Below are 15,724 nucleotides of genomic sequence, written 5' to 3'. Positions count from 1 at the left end.
ACAACCACAGGTGGCTCTGTGGTTGTCAGGAGTCGACACCGACTCGACGGCACACTTTACACTCTTGTGCACAATGAAAAACCCTAGTCATATGTGAAGTGCTTCCTGATAGTTCGCAGGGACTTTGGGGTAAATCTGGCTGATATGTGAATGCATATCCTCCATTCCAGAGGAGATACGAGCTAAAAGCCCTGTGTGAAAAATGCCCAGGAGGGCCAAAGTTGTGCAGCCTTGTACCAGGGATATGCAACTCCCCACATATTCAGTGGACACATAAGGAGTGAATGGGATTGTGTGTGCTGGTCATGCCTTCTAAGGCCAACCCATTGGCCATGCTCCCAGCAGCTGCACATCTGGGCTTGAAAGCATCCCTCTGTGAACTTGGGTAATTAACAAATGAATGGATTAATCTCAGATGAAGGACTCGATAACACTGCAGTTTACTGCTGCTCAGGACTTTCGGTTCTCAGGGTTGGCATCACTTTTGTATCTCCCTATTGACTTCTAAAACCGCTGCTGAATTATGAATGGATTCTGTGTTTATATAGCAGCAGGGTAGCCCATGCAGAAAAGCTATCCCTTGGAGGTGCTTCCTAACAAAAACACACACAGATGGAAATATGTAGACATATATAAAATATCACGAAGAACATTCCCAGAAAAATACACAACAAAGTCACCAAATTCCCCCCCTCCAAAAAAACAAACCCAACATACCCAGTCAGTGAACCAGTTTGGTTGGTCTACTCGATGGTCAGCTTTCTTGCCATGAAGAATGGATAGTGCTGGCTGGAGTAAATGGAAGGGAAGGGGAAGTTTGCCAAGACAGATTTATCATTGTTGAGCATAGGGCTTGCCTCTACACATTCCATACATTGTTAAATTTGGAGACTTTGCTTCTCAAATAGTAAGGTGCATATAATGGTTTTGAAAGAAGTAGATATGGAGATCTATCCCATATATGGCTGGATACAGATGATTATCTGGTAATGACCACCATTGCATGACTACAGCCTCATGATGTAGCTGATCATCTGTAAGATATAGCCATGCAGTCAGAACCTGGGGCTAGTTTGGACAATAGTCCATCTGACTCATTTGACTGCATAGAGGAAGAACGTAAATATGTGTGCACTTCCCCACCATATGTCGTGCTGTTACCCCATCACATAATTGTGCAGTGGTGGTCAAATTAACCTCTCCCACACAATTATGTGATGGGGTAATGGCATGATATATGGTGGGAATGTGCATGCATGTCTGTGTTCTTCCTCTATGCAATTAAACGAGTCGGTTGGACTATACTCCTTTAAAATAATATTATCTTAAAGTATAGGAGGTGTGTGTGTGTGTGTGTGTGTGTGTGTGTGTGTGTGTGTGTGTAGAGAGAAAGTGTTATATAGTAATATAGATATATAGTTATATACATAGCTATATAGAGGGAGAGATGTATATAACTGTAAAGTACAGGAGAAGAGCTGGTCCTCTAATGAACATGAATTGTCCCCTTTGGTAGGTAGGGCCCACCCGGGTTTGAATTTGAATGGGAGACTACATGTGAGCACTGTTAAGATATTCATTTTAGGGGATGGGCCTGCTCTGGGAAGAGCATCTGTCTTCTTGCATACAGAAGGTTTGAAGTTCCCTCCCCAGCATCTCCAGATAGGGCTGGGAGAGCCTCCTTCCTGTAACCTTGGAGAACCTGCCACCAATCTGTGTAGACAATACTGAGCTAGAGGGACCAATGGTCTGGCTCACTATAAGACAGCTTCCTATGTTCCTATTAAAATTACATATTGAGGAGTATAGGAACAATAACCTGAAAGCTGCTGTTAGCACTGTTCCAGGTGAATAGCATCTCTAGTGACAATTTTTAGCAGAAAAACAGCACAGGCAGAGAGGGCTTGGTTTCTGTTCCCTGTGTGCTGCAGTCCTGACCAGGATCAGGCCTCCATGGCTGTATATGTTAAAGAAAGAGAAGAGGGGTCAGCATATCCTCTCGCTTCACAATAAACATCTAGAGGCTATTCACACAAACGTGCAAAACTGGGCTAAGGGAGCCCAGCCTGGTTTTGCACATGTGCATGAACCTCCGGGATTGAGCCGATCCAGCAGCTCCACAGAAGCAAGCCCGCCTAAATAGCCACCCTACAAAATGAGGTTAAGGGAGCAAGTGCTCCCTTAACCTCATTTTTTTGCTTCTGTGCCGTGGCTACCAGACTGCGGGGAGCCTGAGTGGGGGAGCCTCATGGGCGGTGCATCCTGGTAGTTCTGGGGGCCAGGACAACACACCCCATCCCTCCCCGCTGCCTTGGCACACGGGTAATTGTCTGGCTGCACGGGGAGCACGTCAAGCAACACACAGGATTGTCTGTGGGGAGGGTGAATTTAACCCACTCTCCCTGCAGCCTGTTCTGGAGCCCTTCTCACTGATCATGAGAAGAGGCTCCTTATGTAGTTTCGTCCATATGCAGTGCCACATGGAATGCAAAACCTACCCACCAATGGCCTACCACCTGAGACCTTGGGTTGGGGTGGTATAAAAAGGCAATCAATCACTCAGTCAATCAATCAATGTGTCTTTGCATATAGGAACATAGGAAGCTGCCATATACTGAGTCAGACCATCGGTCTATCTAGCTCAGTATTGTCTTCACTGACTAGCAGTGGCTTCTCCAAGGTTGCAGGCTGAAATCTCTCTCAGCCCTATCTTGGAGAAGCTAGGGAGGGAACTTGAAACCTTCTGCTCTTCCCAGAGCAGCTCCATCCCCTGAGGGTAATATCTTACAGTGCTCACACTTCTAGTCTCCCATTCATATGCAACCAGGGTGGAACCTGCTTAGCTAATGGGATAAGTCATGCTTGCTACCACAAGACCCCAGTTTTAAAATCTCAGTTTCACTTTCTCTGATGTCTGCCTTCAGTTTATTACCTTGTTTCATTTTGACAGAGGGCTAGAGACCAAGCTGGGTTTCAAGAAAGGGAAGGGCTCTTGTTTTTCTTGCTACATCCTGAAGTATTCTTTGAGATCACTGCTTGTTTTAAACAACAGTTAGTGGCTGTGAATAAAGGGCATCTTGCTTCTAAATCAATTCCGGAATGAGTTAAATAAGAATTTATTTTAAAATATTGACTTTATTTTGAAAAGCTCTGAATGAACCATCATTTGGAAGAGTTAACTGCATTTGATTTAAATCAAATCAAATTTTGTTTTTGTTTTTGGTCAAGATTGCTGCCCTCTACTTTCCCAATGTTTACTTTTTAGTTGTGTGTCTTTAAGACACTTGAATACTGCAAGAAGCCTGACAGTCTGCTGTGAAGATGGAAGATGACAGCAAACGTTTTGCCTGTGGTCCTCTCCATTAGATAACATGCTTCATCCAGCAGGAAGACTTTTCCCTCGAGAATGTTAGATAAAGAAGTAAATACTGAGTAAACGTAATGCAAAATGGAAGCAATTGCCTGTAAGTGCTTCGAGTAGTGGACAACACGCCCTCTCTTCAACCACAATCTTTGTCTCTGTGGCGATTCTTTGTTGCATATCAGGCTCAGAGCAACGCATCTGCGGTGCTTATTCCAGCAGCCTTAGTGCTTATTCCAGCAGCCAAACTTCATGCCATGAAAGCTTTATAGAAGGAATATATCTATCTTAGCCAGTTCTGAACTTTCTATTATTTATTTTTGTTTTCTGTTAACTTTCTATTATCTATATGTTTAATTCTCTTATGGCCGACTGAGTAGGGAACTGAGTGGGGATGCGTCTGGATGCCTGCTGGAACTCTCCGAGTGTACTGCTGCACAGATGCTCTGTGTGGGTTCAGCTAGTTGATTATTATTTCAGCCAAACTACTTTACAGGGGCGTAACTACCATTAGGCAAGGGGAGGCGGCTGCCTGGGGGCCCCCACGCCTCGAGGGGCCCCCCAGAGGCAAGTCACATGTGAAGTGAGTGAGTGTGTATCAGCAAGGGGCCCATTTTGAAGTGTTGTCTCTGGGCCCACTCCAGCCTCGTTACGCCCCTGCTACTTTAATCATGTCTAAACAAGTTCACACATATTCACTGCCAGGGATATGTTTCTTAGGGTAATGCAACCCTTAGGGACATATTCCTGGCAGAGAAAGGGGCTTTTGGAGGAGGAAGAGAGGAGTGAAAATCACTTCGCCCTCCCCAGCCGTCTCTGCTGGGCTGTGGAGCAAGGCTTCAATGCAGCTAGTCTCCAGGACGTTTTAGTGATTTGGCTTTTAGTTTGCATCTCCTCCGGAATGGAGGTGTGTGTTCACATATCGGCCAAATTTACCCCAAAGTCCCTGCAAGCTATCAGGGAGCACTTCACACACAATTCAGGTTTTTCATCGCACATTAAGAGTGTAGTCTGATTTATATCTGGGGTTAAAAAAGCAAGCCCTTTTTGCCTTGGTTCTTTTGGGGCAACTTCAAACTTGCTCTCAAGCCTCACAGAAAACCCACGGTAAAGCCTGCTGACTGGGAAAAGCTCCAGCTGCTCTGAGAGGGTGAAAAGCTGCTTCCACCTTCGTAGCACTGCGGAAACTGTTGGCCAAGAATGTTATGACATGAGGCTGCCTTCAGAAGTGGCATCCTGTAGTCTGAAGTGGTATACTCCATTCCACTTTCAGGACTTGCCTTTTTATTCCAATCTCCTTCAGCTGAATGTGAGTTGGACTTCATTGAGGGCAAGGCAGCAATGTGTTTCTGAGCAAGTAGCATGGATCGGCCTGCTTTTCCAGACCTGTCCCAGCCCTGTGCTTGCCAGGGTGGAGAAGATGAAGTGCAGTGTGGGGAAATTGTAGTGTGGTGGGAGGGAAATGAGAAGTGGATAGGATGTACTGAGAGTAGGAGTGGAAACTGAGATGTAGGTAGGAGAAGGCAAGAGAGCTTGATGTGGGGGAGTGAGGATGGGGAGAGGAGAGGGGTAAAACAAGGATTATGGATGGGGTAAGAGCTCAGATCCTTAACTCCACCCCCCATGAGAAATGTCATGGCTTTTAACTAGTTACAATATATTGCTGTAGGAATGCTATCTGGTTATTGTGAATAGGCCTTTTGCTATGGGTGTGCCTTAAAGCAAATCCTGATTAGAGCCTAGGACTTTACAAAAGAAAGTCAAAGTCGCTTAATGTCCAGGAGATGCTTTTTAATGGGAACAGGATGGGAGAGATACAGAGATAGCTCCATAATGTCAGGAATGTCGTGGGTTTCCAGATGGCAATAAAGTGTGGAATCTGCAAAACTTTTGCACAACTTCCAAACATGACCTTCTTCACCATACAGAAACTCCTACAGGCTTCCTTGCTCCTTCCTAGTGAGATATATATCCTCTGTACACATGCGAAGCAGGGACCTCGCACGATTTTTGCAGCTGCACCTGCTGGCCAGCTCTCAACCTCTGAGAATAATCCACCCTTTTTCTTTGCTACTATTCTGGTGATTGGGGGAAAACGTGGGGTGTTCTTGGAACACAAAAGCTGTTCAGCAGGTGGTGGTGCAATAATCACGTGAGGTCCCTGCTCAGAGTGTGCACAGAGGGTAAGATTATGCTAGGAAGGAGCCAGGAAGCCTGCAGGATCATTTGGACAATGAGTAAGATTGCACTTGGAACTTGCACAAAAGCTTTGCAGGTCCCACACTTTGTTGTCATTTGGAAACTCCTGGAGAAGGCCATTAGAGCTTGGATGCCCCCCCCCCACTCCAGCTCTGTGTGTGTGTGTGTGTGTGTGTGTGTGTGTGTGTGTGTAAAAACACTAATTTTTGTTTTGGTTGAGGAACAGAGAAACTGAGTTGAGAGCCAACTAAAGTCACTTTGGGTCGCAGGAATCTCTCTCTCTGGGAAGCTGATCTGAGGTAGTGGATCTGCTATTTAGGTGTGCACATGCCTATTGCCTTCACCAGATACTCTGCTAACATATGTGTAAAAAACAACCTCAAAATATTACAAAAACGTATCAAGCCTCCAGTGTTCTCAAAAAGAAACCAAATTCAGGTAGCATTGTTCCCACAACATCTCACTGCTTGAGGAAGTAGGGAGCATGAAACAATATTTTTGGGTAGACTAGGAGACGACTTCAGTACTTCAGAATTGTGTAAGCAATCAATGACAGTGAAATCTGTGGCACAGATCCAGAATGATTGGTCTGAGAGCTGCATCTGCTCGTCTGCCCTTCTGCCTTTCCAAGATTTTCAGACTGTATAACATTTAGCATCATTTTGTACCACTTGGAACCAGCCCACTAATGGGTGCTGTCTCAGGCAGCAGATTGGCAGGTTTGGGATGTGCATTAACTGGTTCGGCACTTCCTTGGGGAAGCACCGAACTGGCTCAGGCACCCGCAGCCAAACCAGTTTGGCAGGGTGGCCAGCATTTCCCTTAAGAAGCAGGTAAGCAGGTCCTTACCTGCTCCTCTGCCCTGCTGCTTTTCTGGGTGCGGTGCTTGCTCTACCAAAGGCTGCGCACAGCTGCAGCGCTGTTCCCTGCAGCCTGTGTGTGGCATTTATTTATTTGACATATTTGACATATTTATATCCCGCCCCAAACTTATGTCTCTGGGCAGCCATGAGTGTTGATATGCACATGGCTGCTGCGCATGCAGAGTGGCCATTTGCATGGTCAGCTACAACATGCTGACTGTGCAAATGGCTGCCACCAGGCATTGCAACGCCATGCTGGCCAGGCAAATGGCCACCGCGCATGTGCGGTGGCCACGTGCATGCCGATGCTGTGCACAGACTGCAGGGAACAGCACCACAGCTGTGCACAGCCTTTGGTAGAGCAAGCACCGCACCTGGAAAAATGGCGGGGTGGCAGCAGAGCAGGTAAGGACCTGCTTACTGGCTTCTTAAGGGAGCCACTTCCCGCCTTGCCCGAGCCCATTCGGGCACATCCCTAGTGGGGGGCACATGAACTGCTGCCTCTTCCAGCTGTCTCACCATGCCTCCGCATCCTGTCTCCCCCCATCTGCTGGCAGAAGCAGTGCCTTCAATCTCTGCTGCCCCCTAGCTCCCCCTGGCTTTTGAAAACATACCTAGGGTGTGGAAGAAAGTGTAGAGGCGTAGAGTGGTGGGTTCCACCTATGGGGTGGGGGTGGGTAGGAGTTCCCTTCTACAAGGAAGGATATTGGGAAAGTTCTGTGTTGTATACCATGTGCCCTGGTGGGGTGAGGTGGAGATGGTGGGAATTGTGCTTGTGCTGCCTCAGCATCGGGACATAGGAAGCTGCCTTATATTGAAGCTGTCTTCGAGAGCGCCTTCTTCTGTATGATCCCCATCGCACGTTGAGGTCATCTGGAGAGGTCCGTCTCCAGTTCCCACCGGTGCATCTGGTGATGACTCAGAACCAGGCATTCTCTGTAGCTGCTTCTGGCCTATGGAATGCACTCCCGGCAGATATCCACAGTTTAGGCTCGCTGTCGGCCTTTAAGAGAGCCCTAAAGACTTACTTGTTTGGTCTGGCCTTCCGAGGTTTTTTAATTGTGTTTGGGTATTTTAATTGGTTTTGAATTGTTTTTTTTAAAATTATATTGTTTTAAGTAGTGTGTTTTAGATGGTGTTTGTTTTATGTCTTTTTAAATTTGTTGTGCACTGCCCAGAGCCTTTCGATGGGGCACTCTATAAATGTAATAAATAAATAATAAACTATCCAACCCCACACAGAGCATCTGTGCGCTCTTTGGGGCCAGCGGTTACCTCTTCCCCACCACCTTCTGCCCCAGTCTCCGCTTCCGGACGCAGCCGCTCTCCTCCCCACTGCCACTTCTGCCCCCCCTTTCTTTCCCCCCTCCTGGGCCTTGCCTCCACGGCCGGGCCCACCGCCGCGGCGACCAATCCTCCTGGGTGCACCTCAGCCAATCAGGCGCGTCTGCTGCCCAGCCAATCAGCTGAGCGCTGGGACGCACATTCCAACGCACACCCAGGAGAATTATGTATATAGATCCTGAGTCAGACCATTGGTCCATCTAGTTCAGTATAGCCTACACAGGCTGGCAGCAACTTCTCTGAGTTTGCAGTCAGGAGTCTCTCTCAGCTCCATCTTGGAGATGACAGAGAGCAATCTTGGAAACTTCTGCACACAAGTATGTAGAGGCTCTTCCCAGAGCAGCCCCATCCCCTAAGGAAAATATCTTACAGTGCTCACATGTAGTCTTCCATTCAAATGCAAACCAGGCCAAAGCAAAGAGGACAATTCGTGCTCATGACCACAAGACCAGCTGTCCTCCCTCGGCATGGATGAGGCCTAGGCTGGGCTTGCATCCCAAAGGATAAGATATCTGATCAGATACCTTGACAAGTTTTTGTTCTAATTTTATAATTTTTATTACTATTTATTGTTGTCATCATTGGTGATGAAAAAGCTTAATGAGCTATTGATTTTGAAAAACCTTGTTTAATAATATGTTTAAAAGAAAAGAGTATGCTTTTATTCTTCATTTGTATTTTTCCATACCTGAACGAAAAGATGATTTTACCTTAAATTGTAACTGCAACTTTTTTTTGTCCTCATTGCTTAGGCTAGTGTGTCTGTTACCATGACTACAACCTTCACCATACTGTTCTTATTTTACAGTCATTAATAAGAATAAAAAAGCAGATGTATAATTATGCTTTTCTTACTCAATCCATTAGATTGCAGATGGCATTATATACCCTTTCACTTAAAAGGATAGATTTTGACTGTTTATTAATTTCCTAACTGACAGAAGATTTGCTGAAAACCAAAGATACTTGTGGAGAAATTTCTAAGTACTGTCTCAGTGTGACAGGAACAAATAATATATAAATATACTTCATTATTCCAGGAAAGTTAAAGTATATGACTTAAATCACTAAAAGAAGAATTTGCCTTAATATTAAAAGACAAATATTTATTGGAAAAATGGAGAACGTTATCTTGCTAATAATGCTTGAAAGATGATGCCAAAACCCATCACTCTTATCTTGAGCAGTCCCACCAAATCCAATGGTAATTTGAGGCTGAAATTCAATGCATGCTTACTGGGAGTAAGTTCTGCTGAACACGAGGGATGATATCCTGACTAAATTTACTAGAGAAACCCATATTGAAATTTAGTAGTCCATTAGAGCCATGCTTCCCAACCTTTTTAATCCCCAGGTACATTTACATTTGGGGGGGTGGGGCACTGCTCCCCAACAGAGACACTGCCACACTATTTTTATTTATTTTCACTTTCTTCCTCCTCGTCATTCTTATAGTTTTTATTCTTATTTGTAGCTGTCCCTGCCATCCCTCCTGAAGCTGATTTGTCCCATAATGCACCAGGAAAGCCACGTCAGTGAGTCAGGGTGACACACTGGTCAGTATCTTGTGGCACATTTGTGTGTTGTGGCACACTGGTTGTGAAACACTGCTTTACAGTAACTCAGAGTAGTACTATTGAGTAATTTCATCATGATGTCAGCCAGGGGACTTAACATGGAGTAAGCTTGCATAGGACTAGGCTGCCTGTAAGCTTAGTAGCCCCAACTCTGCAGTGGTTGAGGACAACTAGTCACATATAACAACTGGTGGCCCTGAATCCATTTGCATCATGAAATTCATCTAGCCAATTCCATAGCACTTGGATGAGCATTGCGATGGATCAGGATGTGTATTCTAAAGTGCATCCACATTGGCGACACATGAATAACAGGTCTCTCTTGCTAGATTAGGCTGAAAGCCTGTAATCAATGAATTGCGACAAATCTCTCACCCTTGATCTGTTCGTTACTCCAGGCCCCTCATGAGTTGTAAGGTTGAGATGGCATAGGTTTATTCAGAACCAGGTCTATAGTTTTGGGTCAGAACGCTCAATCATAGTTTACGTCATGTCTTGGCCTTACTTGAGCTTACTCCCTATTTGCGATGACTTACCTTCTGTCTGGGTGATATTTTCCTCCATTCCTCTACATCAGTGATTCTCAAACTTGGGTCCTCAGGAGTTATTGGACTTCAACTCCCATAATCCCCAACCAAAGGCCACTGAGGCATCCAATAACACCTGAGGACCCAAGTTTGAGAATCCCTGCTCTACATGCAAATGGGAGTACCATGCCAATGATATTTGGCTCTGCAGAGATGCATTGCCTAAACAGAGAAAGGACACTGCCTTTAATTTGTGCTTCTGTTGATAGTGATGTCTAGAAGACTCCCCACCACCACCAGTTTAACTTGGCTTCACCCATTTCTGAGGGCATGCCCTCAACTCCTGCTGTAGGCTTTCAGCGGCATCTGGTGGGTCACTGTGCGAAACAGGATGCTCGACTGCTGGATGGGCCTTGGGCCTCATCCAGCAGGGCTGTTCTTTTGTTCTTATGAGGTTAGTACTTAGCAAAAGCTTAGATCTGGGAGGAGTCTCATACTTCCATAAAATGCTTATATGAACCATATTAAACAGGAGGATTTGTAAATCCATTAAGTATGATCAAATATAGTTGATGCCAATGAACTAGTTTCTTGTGTAAGCAATTTACAAATTCCAAATGGGAAACCACACAGAGAAATCATCCATCCACCATTATGCAAAAGCAAAACAAAGTGATCAAAAACATCCAACAACAAAAACTGAACAATGAAATGTATGAAAGACTGAGCTGGACAGAAATGTGAGATCCCAATTAAATCCATGCTCATTCTCTAGTAATTGGTCAACAAAAACTACATGTCATTATTAGTCTCAGCAGGGCTGGCCTTAGCAGTAGACAGAATGGGATGGTTTTCTCACACTGAGAGGGTTTGTGGAGAGGAGATGATAATTTGGATTTCCTGCCTCAGGCGCCAATATGTCTTGATGCCTCTCTGGAATCCCTGAAACTAAGGCTATAATTATATTCAATTGTTTGAAAGTAATCTCTACTTAAATTTTTCTCACATATATGTGCCTCCCCATTCACTGAGACTGGTTAAGAAGCTTGTGTCCTGGGTCCTGTCAGTTAGGACAGGGAGATCAGTGGGTGCTAGGACAAGGCCTTCTCAGTGGTGTTGTCACACACGTGAAATAACCTTCCCAGAAAGGCCATCCATGTCGCCAGGCTGAGATTTTAAAAAAGATTTTCCTAAGCTCTCAGTTTTTATTTTTTAATGTTGGCATGTTGTTCAAATAAAGTAGTCCACATCTTACACAGAGCTATGGGGGAGGAAGAAAGGCTCTACTCTCGCAGAGTGGCTGGAGAATAGCTGTATTGAAGCCCACCATGGGTGGAGGGGGAGGGGAAACTATTGAATATGTTCCTGAGGGTTATACAGCCCTCAGGAACATATTCCTGGCAACAAAAATGACTTTTGGAGGCGGGCGGGGGGGGAGATAAGTGAAAACCACTTCCTGCTCCTCCTCTGTCTTCACGAGGCTGCAGAGTAGGCCTACAGTGAAACTATTCTCCAGCTCCTCTGCAAGGGTGGAGCCCCTCCTCCCTCGTAGCCCTGTGGAATATGTGGGCTAGTGCTTTTACAGGTGGTTGCACTGTGTTGGTATGCATTTTTAAAGACGTTTTGCATTTGGATAATGTTTATCACCATTGAGCATTTTAAGGAAAAACAGTAAATGTCAAATAACAAATTTATAAAATAATTTAATAAATTGAAAAAGCAGTGTCCTCCCCCCCCACCACCACACACAGTTTTGCTCTACACTGTAGTGGTCCTAATGGAGAGAAACATATATGAAAACATGTTCTATGGAACATGCAAAGAGCAAGGAAATGAAATATTTCCCGGTCTTGTGGTGACTAGATAGGAACATAAGAAGCTGCTTTATACCCAGTCAGACCATTGGTCATCTAGCTCAGTGTTGTCTATACTGACTGCCAGGTTTTCAGGCAGGAGTCTTTCCCAGCCATATCTGAAGATGCCAGAGATTGAAACTGGGGCCTTCTGCATGTAAGCAGATGTGCTACTGTTGTCACTGTGGCCCCATCCCCTAAGGAGAATACCTTACAGCATTGTTCACATGTAGTTACCCATTCAAATGCAACCCAAGGTGAACCTTGTTTAGCGAAGGGGACAATTCATGATTGCTACTGGAAGAATGACTCTGCACCCCCAGATGCAGAAGTGAGCAGGACTTCTGCACCTCGAAGAGGGAATTTGAGCAATTGAGGAATCCCAGGCAAAAAGCAGAGTCTTGGTGTTATCCCTGCGGAATGCACCATTTGCCACTTCTCCAGTCATAGGAACATAGGAAGCTACCATATACTGAGTCAGACCATTCGTCCATCTAGCTCAGTATTGTCTACACAGACTGGCAGCAGCTTCTCCAAGGTTGCAGGCAGGAGTCTCTCTGAGCCCTTTCTTGGAGATGCTGCCAGGGAGGTAACTTGCAACTTTCCACATACAAGCATGCAGATGCTCTTCCCAGAGCAGCCCCATCCCCTATGGGAAATATCCTACAGTGCTCACATGTAATCTCCCAGGCAGGTCCTGCTTAGCAAAGGGGACAGTTCATGCTTGCTCAAGAGAAATAACATTGACTCCCCTTTCAGTAAGTCGATCAGATACAAATCATTACCTGCTTCCTGTACTCTTAATAGATATATAGAGAATAGAATTTGCGAAAGTTTAGCTGATCATGGGTTAGGGAGCGAAAAATTGCACTCGTAGAAAGACACAAAGGTACTTTGGTCTTTTTCTCTGCGTTTGGTCACCATTTCTTCACTGGTCTGATTGGAGAGTCAGCCTGGCACTAACTCTAATCCATCTCTTATTCAGGGTAAAGGAATTCACTAGTTGATACAGGATTTTCTGCTCACACCTCCCATTGCCAGTGCAGCACTGGGCAGATCTGTGGCTTGAAGGTTATGTCAAGGCTCATTCCCTTCTTGAGAAAGCAGCTTTGCCTGTTAACCTTAGATCTGCCCTCCTCTGAGAGATTTATGAAAGCCTCCTGGGTTTTTCTTCTCACGCTGTCAAGGCATTACTTCCAGGCCTTGGCATCCAGTCAGGAAGCCACCAGTATTACAGAGCATAGGTTTACCTCCATTGTTCAGCTCCTTTTGCCCTCTCATGCATTACTTTCTTCTTTCCCTTAATTCTTTCCAAGTTTATTTGCTTTTTTTAGCTCATGAATGTGGGTTGGTGCTGTTTGCCTTCCTTTGCAGAAGGTGGCTTGGACTTGGTTTTAGAAAGATTATTGAGCTAATGGATACGAAGTGACCTGAACGCTTACAATGCAAGACAGGAGGCCCTCTTTAGTCACAGGGGTTCCATTCCTGCCTGTTTCTGTGGATAATGAAACTGTGAATAAGGAGACCATAACCCTATGGGGATTGGGGGGGTTAGGTTCCTAGACACACTGAAATGTGCTGGAAATCATAAGGGCAGGGGAGCAGAAATAAGCACAGTACCTTGCTATGCAGCAATGCCCACCCCAAACCCCAAATTCTTTGATTTCCATTTTTTTTCTCATTGTGGGGAGAAAAGAGCCACAAAATGGCTCTTTTCTACAAAATGGTGGCGGGAAATGACGTTGGAAGGCATTTCCAGCCACTCAGGAAACTCAGGCAAAAAATAGCCCTATTTTCACCCCACAGATAAAGAAACTGGGTCTCTGTGACCTGACTGTAGATGAAGAACCTGCAAACAATGAGGGTCTCCTGTATATCATCAGCATTGCTATTATTGATGGTGATGATAATAATAATAATAATAAATAAATAAATTAAATAAACAAATTAATAACCACACTGTGGATCAGGTTTCTGTCTCTGGGTTTTCTCTCTCTCAATATCTATCTATCTATATATTTAATTCTCTAAGTCGTACACACGGTTAATCCCATTCATGGCAGCTCTCGTAAGAGTTCAGAGAGCTGCTGGGTAGCCACAGGACAGGAGGGAGGGAAGAAAATGGTGGCTGCAGCAGTGGTGGTGGCTGGCCGAAGAAAATGGTGGCAGGTGGGCGACCACGACCAGGTGGCAGGTGGGCGGCTGTGACCGGGTAGCAGATGGGTGGCCGGGCGGCAGACGAGCTGTAGCTAGCTGGCTGGCTGGCAGCCAGCCAGAAAGCGGTGGCGGCAGGGCAGGCAGTGCAAAAGAAGAAGATGGGGGTGGTGGGTGGGTAAGAAGAAGGTGGCTGCAGGTGGGAGGGTGGGGGGAGAAGACGACGGGCAGGCAAAAAAGCGGAGGCGGGTGGGTTGGGGCGAGAAAGTGGCGGCTGCAAACTAGGGACACAGATGCTCTGCGCCAGATCAGCTAGTTACATAATATTTTAGCAACTTTTGATAGTGGATTGGATTTAGACTCTGGGACATAGAAGTCTTGCAGAGAGTCAGAAAGCAGGAACTGCAGAATATGCTCCACCAGCCAGCTTTTGTCCTGTTCTCTGTTGAAAATTGGGTACTCACGCATTTTGTGGTATCCATGTAAGGTTGCTGGCCATGTATTGTAAAGTAAATGAGATTTTTGCCTGCATATGATGTATGCAGACATATTCTTGGTGTGTTTTCGTTGTTATTGTTGTTGGTGGGTTTTTTTGTAGTATTAAAATGTTGGAAACTAACTTGAGTCTTAGGGAAAACAGAGTATACCTTTTTAATTAATCAAATAAATATAAGTGGTTGTAACATACTTTCTTAAGCATACTGTGTCTGAACAGGGGAATAAGGACCTATTGTTTTATATTTTCAGTGCTTCTACAGAGCACTCGTTCACTAGGTGTATTTAGGAAAGGATCTGAGTTAACAGCTCTTTTTATGAAATCTGAGGTATGCAAAACACAACAGCACAATTAGCTTTTTTCTAATGTTATAAGCCATCCCTTCTCTCCTGCTGGGACTCTTTTAACAAGTCATGTTCCTTTTCGAGATACAGTGGATTGTTAGATCTTGTTTAATGCCTGTTTTTGATGTATGGGGAATAGAGAGGGCTGGATGTGCTCTAGATTTCATCACTGAGCCTGCCTACAAATAAATACAAAACACAGTCTAGGAATTATTGGTAGTCAGGTTTGAGGGGAGAGAAAACGTATGTAGGGACAGGGGCGTAGCTAGGGAAGAGGGGGCCCATGTTCATCCCTCTCTCTGGCGGCCCCTCAGATTGAGGGAGGCAATGGAGAAAACAGGGAGGGATGGGGCTGGAGGGCCCTCAGGAGCTGGGGGCCCGTGTTCTTTGAACCCTTTCGCTCAATTATAGCTATGCCCCTGTGTAGGGATGTGCACGAATGGGTTCGTGCACTCCTGGGATGCAGGGGGTTACCTTTACGGTGCAGTGGGGGTGCTCATCCTTGCCCTGCCACATTTCTCCCCACCGGCGCTCTCCCCAAAATCGCTGGTGTGGTGCGGCAGCGTACCTCCTTGCCACCCTGGTAGCATCGTACCGGAAGTATGTGGTGCACATGCGATTTTGGGGAGAGTGCCGGTGTGGGAAATGTGATGGGGAGCAGATGAGCACCCTCCCTGTGCCTTAAAGGTAACTCCCCATCTCTGAACCAGTCCGAACATCATACTTCTGAACCAGTTTGACAGTCCATTAAAGTACTGCCAAATCGGTTCGTGCACATCCCTACAAGTATGTGCTGGAGACACAAGGCTCATTGGCATCGCTAGAAACACCAGATAGGGCAATCATGTTGAGAAAGAAAAGGCATTTGGTGCCTCAGAATCTCATCATTTGAAGGTCCTTTCAGGCTTCCTTCTGTTGTCAAGTACAGCTTTGCCACAGTTTTGCTGCATCCTTGCATTCTTGGAAATATGTCTTCTCTTGCTACATTTCCTTCCATGCTGTTGTT

The 15,724-nt window shown here is 45.5% G+C and overlaps 1 protein-coding gene and 1 long non-coding RNA gene across 5 annotated transcripts in view; one reads left to right on the top strand and one right to left on the bottom strand.

Annotated features, from left to right (window-relative positions):
• LOC128322295 (uncharacterized) overlaps positions 1 to 7,774 on the bottom strand; it is a 43,863-nt gene extending 36,089 nt beyond the window's left edge. Inside the window, exons 1-2 of the long non-coding RNA XR_008305654.1 lie at positions 7,699 to 7,774; positions 718 to 789 (exon numbers count right to left, since the gene is read on the bottom strand). This is a non-coding gene — a long non-coding RNA (uncharacterized LOC128322295). The remainder of the gene's footprint in view (positions 1 to 717; positions 790 to 7,698) is intronic.
• Positions 1 to 15,724, top strand: part of NCALD (neurocalcin delta) — a 238,427-nt gene that overhangs the window by 163,665 nt on the left and 59,038 nt on the right. The window lies entirely within an intron of this gene.

Source organism: Hemicordylus capensis, chromosome 4, assembly GCF_027244095.1.
Source record: "Hemicordylus capensis ecotype Gifberg chromosome 4, rHemCap1.1.pri, whole genome shotgun sequence".
Taxonomy (NCBI): Eukaryota; Metazoa; Chordata; class Lepidosauria; order Squamata; family Cordylidae; genus Hemicordylus; species Hemicordylus capensis.
This window is presented reverse-complemented; position numbering and strand designations above follow the sequence as displayed.